The sequence below is a fragment of the Lathyrus oleraceus genome, chromosome 7 (genome assembly GCF_024323335.1).
Source record: "Lathyrus oleraceus cultivar Zhongwan6 chromosome 7, CAAS_Psat_ZW6_1.0, whole genome shotgun sequence".
NCBI classification, from domain to species: domain Eukaryota; kingdom Viridiplantae; phylum Streptophyta; class Magnoliopsida; order Fabales; family Fabaceae; genus Lathyrus; species Lathyrus oleraceus.
The window spans coordinates 367667159-367676189 of NC_066585.1; the positions used below are offsets into that span (position 1 = coordinate 367667159).

The 9031-nt window shown below is 42.1% G+C and overlaps 1 long non-coding RNA gene across 1 annotated transcript; it reads left to right on the forward strand.

Annotated features, from left to right (window-relative positions):
* Positions 1-2540: 2540 nt before the first annotated feature.
* LOC127107031 (uncharacterized) lies at positions 2541-4276 on the forward strand. Its single transcript, XR_007795605.1, has 2 exons — positions 2541-2690; positions 3997-4276. It is a non-coding gene; the product is annotated as an uncharacterized LOC127107031 (long non-coding RNA).
* Positions 4277-9031: the final 4755 nt, after the last annotated feature.

A 9031-nucleotide genomic window follows, 5' to 3' on the forward strand; every position in this document is an offset into this window, starting at 1 on the left:
GCATGTTTAATTGATAAAGTATCATTGTTTTCAAAATAAACAAATTTTTTACAAATTGTTCTTAAACAAAGTGAACATTCATAATGATGGAAGGATACTTAGGAGATCCGCAGTGCTCTCCCAAGGGTGGTATGATTACCAACAGGTAAGACATTTGTTCGTATCTCGAGCATAACTGTATCTTTTTCCTGTAGAACCTCTTATGGTTTCTCCTCAACGAGGTTGCTCAGTGCAGTGTTGATTGAAGTTGTTCATCTTCATGTCCCCGACAGTGCAACATTCTTCCTCCAAGTCCCTGTTATCCCTATTGTGGGACATCTCCAGTAGAGGGTTGTTTGAGCCCTACCGTGGGGCATTCCCAGCAAGGTTGCTGTTGAAATACTTTTGTGGGGCAGTTCCCCAAGCAGAGTGTTTACTGAAGACTTTAACTTTCGTCTCTCCAGCAGAGCAGTCTTCTCCTCTCCCCTGCATGGGTGCTTGTCTTTGGAAGACTCAGTATTTCGTGGATTGACATCCAGTACTCCATCATGTCCTCAGATAGATCCCCAGTGGAGTTGTTGGCATGATGAGCTTCACCAGTGCCTATCTATCCGCATCAGAGATCTGGTTGCTTCATGGTATCTCTGATCTCCAGCACGAGTGGTCATGGCGCGTCCGCCTGTATGCTGAACTCTGTTCTCCGGTTATGACCGACGATCCCTCCGGAAGCCTCTGGTGGCCTTCCTCCCCTGCAGGATGGTGTTGCTCCCTGATATCCCAGTCTCCAGTGGATTTTCTTGGCTCTCTGGTGACTTTGGTTTTCCCTCCGGAAGAGTGGTACCGGATGGTTGATTCCCGGACCTCTATGTTGAGCACGTCTGTTTGTCAGCATTCATCATACATTTTTAGGTATCATGCATACATGCATAATCATAGCATTCGGATACTCATGACGCAGCTGTTGCCGTGTATCTGTTGATGGTTGTCTCCTGCTATTTGTTGATACAAATCTCTCCAGTAGATCCTCCCTAGCAGATATGGGTGTGTCTGATCTCTCCATGTAGAGCCAACCCCTTAAGCAGAAAGTGTCTATCCTTTCCTGCCATTTCCCCACTGAGATACATCCTCGTGGATGACGGTTGTTTCCGTTCCCTCCCTACACATAACGGGATGGGTTTTCCCTATTGAGTTCTTTCCTCATTAGGATGAGTCTTGATTCAGTTTGCCTTTTTGGATCGATCCTAAACTGGCTTCTTTGTGACTGTCTCTCGTGCCTCCCTGGGGCATAAATGAATAGTTGCTCACTAACCGGCACTCACTCATCTTATCCTCAGCGGAATTTGCGGTCTTCTACCTACTACCCGGTAGTTGTAAATCCTTTGTTCTCACTCTGTCCCTCACCAGATTGTTTGTTGGCCTCTACCTACGAACCGGTAGTTGTAAGTCCTATGTTTGCGGTCTTCTACCTATGAACCAGTAGATGTAAACTCCATGTTCTCCCCTTTGTGGAGTCAACCCTTGTGCTCATCCTAGTCGATGACGGTTACTTTTCTGTGGTTTTCTGCCTACTAACCGGTAGATGTAATCCCCTCTTTGTGGTTATCATTATCCAGTTGCGGTATTGATATTCCTTTCATCTTTCGGATATTTGCTCCGAGTAAGCAACTTTATCCCCGGCGGGTCCTCTTTCATTCACCGTTTGCTGGTAATGGTTGTGGTTTCCCTTTTGATTGGTCATCTTTGCATACCTAGTCCTGGTATCCCGATGCCTTTCTTGTCGGTCGATTTATCCATTTAACAACCTACAACCCGGTTATGGATAATCTTCCATGCGAGTATGTTATCTACGTTTCGACGGCTATAGATAATATATCTCATGCGCTCTTGGGTCGAAGTCGTCCTCCCCAGTTGAGTAAGATTCGTATTCCTTGCGGAATCGAATGTCCATCCTTTAACAAGTTTGGTTTCGCTCTCTTCAGGATGATGTCGGTCGATCTATCCCTTTAACAACCAATCCGGTTATGGATAATCTTCCATGCAAGTGTATTATCTACGTTTTGACGACTATAGATGATATATCTCATGCACTCTTTGGTCAATCTCTTGATTATTTTCACCATCAGAGTAAGATTCGTATTCCTTTGTTCGGAATCAGATGTCCATCCTTTAACAAGATCGCTTTTCTAGCCCTCTTCAGGATGATGAGTGTTTTGGAACACAAACCAATTCACGCTTTGGTCGGTCACCGGTTTTCATGCCTACAACCCGGTATTCTTGGTGCTCCTTCCTGTTTGCTCGCTGTCGTGACCTTGATCCCTAGTGAGATCCCCTGCAAGTGTGTAGCCTTGCCCAGACATGTAGATGTCGGTATCCTGTCAGCACCCGCGTGTGTTATTTCTTCGGTGTCGGTAAATGTAACACCCCAATAAAAATAAGATAATTATTTGATTTAAATTAATATTATATTTATTAATTTAGTTAAATAATTGGAATTATTGGGTTATTATTATTATTATTTTGGAATAATAATTATTGGAAAATATATAAGTGTGAAATAAGGAAAAAGAATCCCATTTGGTAAAAAGAGTTTTTACGTGAAACAGAGAAGCGGCTGAAAAGTGAAAAGTGGAGAAAGGGCAAAGAGGAAGAGCAAGGGCAAAGGTTGGAGAAGAGAAAAGCTTGAAGCTTAAAGATTCGCCGGATTAACTCAGGTAAGGGGGGTTTATCGTCGTTTAATGGGTATTATGGGTTAGCATGTAATGGGTAGTGATAAACCGTTGAATTGACCCTAATTGGGATTTGGAATGCTGAGAAATTGTGATGAATAAGTCGTGTGAAAACTGTAATTGAATCGATAATGGTGTGTGTCGTAAATTTCTGGACGTGTAGCTTTTTACGGAATTAGAATCGGAGGTCCGGAAGTCCTCCAACGGCGGAAAATGCGGAGAATTCTGCATTCTGCTTTGTGTTAGCGCGGGAACAGCTTTCTGTCTTGCGTTAACCGGTTAACCCAGGGCGTTAACCGGTTAACACTGTTATAAATTGTGAAAAAACTGTTGTTTTGTCTGCGTTAACCGGTTAACCCAGGGCGTTAACCGGTTAACACTGTTGCGTTTTGCCAGAAAGTGTGTTTGTGCTGCGTTAACCGGTTAACCCAGGGCGTTAACCGGTTAACACTGTTGCAGAGTGGAAAAATTGTTAATTAAAATGTTGTGTGCCTAATTGATGGTTGCCTATATCGGTGTGTGATATAGTAGGGATTATTTCCCGCTGTTTTGAGCAGTATAGGTATTAGTAGAGTGTGCTAATACTGTGTTTAATTATTTGACATGATATGATGTGTTGATACATGTGTTGATAATGTATGATGGTATGCATAATGTTGTGAATGTGTATGTTATGCATATGTTGCGAATGGACTGTTTTATGGCTTAGAGAGTGAGCATCGGTCCATTGTGGATTATTGTTGTGATGTTGCATTGCTAGGTGATTAGCGTGCATAATGTGGCCTTTATGGTGGTAGCTAATTCCCATGGTGAGGAATTAGTGATGTTAGTCATTTGGACTGTTTTTGATGTTTGCATGCTAGGTGAATTAGCGTGCATAGCATGGCCCTTGGGGTGGTAGCTAATTCCCATGGTGAGGAATTAGTGATGTGAGTCACTAGGTCTCAAATGAGTGGGACTGGTGAGCTTGGTAGCCGTACCTGGATTTGGTCGGTGAAGTTGAACTATATGTTCACGAATAGTCGGTACCGCATGCATGGAGTCTCATTGCATAATATATGTGTAGTGTATAATATGAATGGGTGTATTCCAATGTTATACGTGTGTTGTGTTGGCATTGAGCATGAGTATGAATTGTGTTGATATTGAGTATGATATTTGAGTTGATGTGTCGTTACTGAATGTGTGATACGATTAGGGTGATTAATGTGTTAAATTACTTAACATGACATTATATTCTATAATGCTTATTATATCGATTGAGGAACTCACCCTTACAACTATTTTTCAGGTAACGAGCAGTGATTGAGTAGAAGCTAATGCTTGGAGTCTAGTGTAGTCTCCTTAGTGGGTCATGCTCTGATAGATGTAACATCGGGAGGGAACATTTTAATTGTGTTGTTGATGTTTGTTGAACCAGTTTACATGTAGTATGTTACATGTTTTGAATGATCGATTTGATCTCTATCCGCTGCGTATTGTGCAATACTTTATGTTTTGAGTTAAATAATGAGCATGACTAAATAGTATGACGAATGGTGCGAAATAAATGTGTGACACCCTTAGTTGCATGATTACTCTGATTTATATGTTGTTATTTTAATTAAATATTTGGGGTATTTTAGAAGGGTGTTACATTAGTGGTATCAGAGCATAGTTGGTCGAGTCGAGTCGTAATTATTCTGTTTTCCCTGTACGGGATAGGTGTTGTGTAACCCTATCAGTACTTATTGTTTTAGCTTGTTGGGTTTTCAGAATAGAGATGGCGGGAAGAGGTAGAGACGATGCTGCGATTGCTGAGGCTCTGGGTATGCTAGCTGGAGTACTTGGAGGAAATCCGAATGTTGTGGGAATGGGAGCTGCTCGTCAACTGAGTGAGTTCCAGAAGAACAATCCTCCAATGTTCAAGGGAGCATACGATCCAGATGGCGCTCAAAAGTGGTTGAAGGAGATCGAGAGGATCTTCCGGGTGACTGAGTGTGCCGATAACCAGAAGGTCAGGTTCGGTACGCATATGCTGTCAGAAGAAGCAGATGATTGGTGGGTTGCTACCCGCACTGAGTTGGAATCTGCTGGGAATGCTGAGATCACTTGGGCTGTGTTCAGAGAGAGATTCATGAGGAAGTACTTTCCAGAAGATGTCAGAGGAAAGAAAGAGATAGAGTTCTTAGAATTGAAGCAGGGTAACAAGTTTGTTACTGAGTATGCTGCTAAGTTCACAGAGCTGTCGAAGTATTACACTCCCTATGATGAGGCTACTGGGGAATTCTCAAAATGTGTGAAGTTTGAGAACGGGTTACGTCCCGAGATCAAGCAGGCTATTGGGTATCAGCAGATTAGAGAGTTTTCTGATTTGGTTGACTGTTGCAGGATTTTTGAACAGGATACCAAGGCCAGAGCAGAGAGCTATCAGCAGAGGGTTGATAGGAAAGGCAAGAATCAGAATGATCATGGGAAACCGTATGCAGCTGGCAAAGGTTTCCAGAGACAGAGTGGGATGAAGAGGCCTAGTGGGGGAGACTCTAGTGCCCCTGCTAAGTGTTACAGATGTGGTCAGGCTGGACATCGTTTCCATGAGTGTACCAGTGCTGAGAAGAAGTGTTTCAAGTGTGGCAAAGGTGGTCACTTGGCTGCAGAGTGCCGGTTGAAGACTATGACTTGTTTCAACTGTGGAGAGGTGGGTCATATCAGTCCACAGTGTCCTAAGCCAAAGAAGGAGAACCAGTCGGGAGGCAAGGTCTTTGCTTTATCGGGTTCTGAGACTTTTGCAGACGATCGTTTGATCCGAGGTACGTGTTATATTAATGGCTTTCCTCTTGTAGCTATTATTGACACCGGTGCTACTCATTCCTTTATATCCTTGGACTGTGCTGTGAAACTTAAGTTAGAGATATCTGAGATGCATGGAAGTATGGTGATTGATACTCCTGCGAAGGGTTCAGTGACTACTACTTCAGTTTGTTTAAATTGTCCTTTGAGTATTTTTGGTAGAGACTTTGGGATGGACCTAGTGTGTCTTCCACTAGTGCAGATTGATGTTATTCTAGGTATGAACTGGTTGGTGTTTAACCGAGTTTATATCAACTGTTTTGATAAGACTGTGATCTTTCCTGAGATTGAGGAAGGAGAGAGTTTGTTTCTATCAGCAAGGCAGGTGAATGAGGAAGTAGCAGGTGGGGCAGAGTTGTTTATGCTGTTAGCGACTTTGGAGGCTAAAGATAAACTGGTGATTGGCGATCTAGCCGTGGTGTGTGATTTTCCTGATGTGTTTCCTGAGGAAGTGAATGAATTGCCGCCAGAGCGTGAAGTTGAATTCTCGATTGATTTGGTACCTGGTACTAGACCGATATCGATGGCTCTGTACCGTATGTCTGCTGTTGAGTTAGCTGAATTGAAGAGTCAGCTGGAAGATCTGTTGGATAAGAAATTTATTCGTCCGAGTGTGTCACCGTGGGGTGCACCAGTGTTATTGGTTAAGAAGAAAGAAGGTACTATGAGGTTGTGTGTGGACTACAGGCAACTGAATAAAGTGACGATCAAGAATCGGTATCCTTTGCCGAGGATTGATGATTTGATGGATCAGTTGGTTGGTGCGAGTGTGTTCAGCAAGATAGATTTGAGATCGGGATATCATCAGATACGTGTGAAAACTGAGGATATTCAGAAGACTGCTTTCAGAACAAGGTATGGACATTATGAGTATTCTGTAATGCCTTTTGGTGTGACTAATGCCCCTGGAGTATTCATGGAGTATATGAATAGGATTTTCCATCCGTACCTAGACAAGTTTGTTGTGGTGTTTATTGATGACATTTTGGTGTATTCGAAATCTAAAAAAGAGCATGCTGAGCATTTGAGAGTGGTTTTAGAAGTTCTACGAGAAAAGAAGTTATTTGCTAAACTATCCAAGTGTGAATTTTGGTTAGAGGAGGTTAGTTTTCTTGGTCATGTGATTTCAAGAGGTGGTGTTGCTGTTGATCCTTCTAAGATAGAAGCGGTATCTAAGTGGGAAGCTCCGAAGTCTGTTGCTGAGATTCGAAGTTTCCTTGGGTTGGCTGGTTATTATAGGAAATTTATTGAGGGATTTTCTAAGTTGGCGTTACCGTTGACGATGTTGACTAGAAAGGGGCAAGCTTTTGTTTGGGACTCAAATTGTGAAGAAGGTTTCCAAGAGTTAAAGAGAAGGTTGACTACTGCTCCTATTCTGATATTACCGAGTTCGTCGGAATCATTTGAGGTTTACTGTGATGCTTCATTGTTGGGTTTGGGTGGTGTGTTGATGCAGAATAAGCAGGTTATAGCTTATGCTTCGAGACAACTGAGGATTCATGAAAGGAACTATCCGACCCACGATTTAGAGTTGGCAGCTGTGGTATTTGTTCTGAAGTTATAGAGGCATTACTTGTATGGGGCAAGATTTGAGGTTTTCAGTGACCATAAAAGTTTAAAGTATTTGTTTGATCAGAAAGAGCTGAATATGAGACAGAGGAGATGGTTAGAGTTTCTGAAGGATTATGACTTTGGGTTGAATTACCATCCGGGTAAAGCAAACGTAGTGGCTGATGCATTGAGTCGGAAATCATTGCATATGTCTATGTTAATGGTTAGAGAATTGGATTTAATTGAGCAGTTTAGAGACTTGAGTTTGGTGTGTGAGAGTACTCACAATAGTGTTAAATTGGGAATGTTAAAGTTAACGAGTGGTATTCTGGATGAGATTAGAGAGGGTCAGAAATCCGATGTGCTTTTGGTTGATAAGTTGACTTTAGTGAATCAAGGTCAAGGTGGTGAATTCAGAGTTGATGAGAATGGTATTTTGAAATTTGGGAATCGGGTGTGTATTCCGGATGTTACCGAACTTAAGAAGAGTATTCTTGAGGAAGGACATCGTAGTGGCCTGAGTATTCATCCTGGAGCTACGAAGATGTATCATGATTTGAAGAAGTTATTTTGGTGGCCGGGAATGAAAAGAGAAATTGCGAGTTTTGTTTATTCCTGTTTGACTTGTCAGAAGTCAAAGATTGAGCATCAGAAGCCGTCTGGGCTAATGCAACCGTTGACTATTCCAGAGTGGAAGTGGGATAGTATCAGTATGGATTTTGTGTCTGGTTTGCCGAGGACAATTAAGAATTTTGAAGCCATTTGGGTGATTGTTGACAGATTGACGAAATCGGCTCATTACATCCCAATCAGAATGGATTATCCGTTAGAGAGATTAGCCGAGTTGTATATTGAGAAGATTGTAAGTTTGCATGGTATTCCGTCGAGTATTGTTTCGGACAGAGACCCGAGATTTACATCGAAGTTCTGGGAAGGTTTGCAGAAGGCTTTGGGAACTAAGCTGAGATTGAGTTCTGCATATCATCCGCAGACTGATGGTCAGACTGAGAGGACGATTCAGTCATTAGAGGATCTTTTGAGAGCTTGTGTTTTGGAAAAGGGAGGTGCTTGGGATTGTTATTTGCCTTTGATTGAGTTTACCTACAACAATAGTTTTCATTCGAGCATTGGTATGGCACCGTTTGAAGCTTTGTATGGTAGGAGGTGTCGGACACCTTTATGTTGGCATGAGTCCGGTGAGAGTGCTGTGGTTGGACCGGAGATTGTTCAACAGACTACGGAAAAGATTAAGATGATTCAGGAGAAGATGAGAATTGCTCAGAGTCGTCAGAAGAGTTATCATGACAAGAGGAGGAAGTCACTTGAGTTCCAAGAGGGAGATCATGTGTTTCTTCGTGTTACTTCGATAACTGGAGTTGGTCGAGCTTTGAAGTCGAGGAAGTTGACACCTCGATTTATTGGTCCTTATCAGATTTTGGAGAGGATAGGGGAGGTAGCCTATCGTATCGCTTTACCGCCGTCACTTGCGAATTTGCATGAGGTTTTTCATGTGTCTCAGTTGAGGAGGTACATTCCTGATCCTTCGCATGTGGTCCAAGTAGATGATGTACAGGTGAGAGATAACCTGACTGTTGAAACATCACCTATGAGGATAGAGGATCGAGAGTTGAAGCAGTTGCGGGGTAAAGAGATTGCTTTGGTAAAGGTAGCTTGGGGAGGACCAGCAGGTGGCAATGTGACTTGGGAACTTGAGAGTCAGATGAAGGAGTCTTATCCGGAGTTATTCGCTTGAGGTATGTTTTCGAGGACAAAAACTCTTTTAGTGGGGGAGAGTTGTAACACCCCAATAAAAATAAGATAATTATTTGATTTAAATTAATATTATATTTATTAATTTAGTTAAATAATTGGAATTATTGGGTTATTATTATTATTATTATTTTGGAATAATAATTATTGGAAAATATATAAGTGTGAAATAAGGA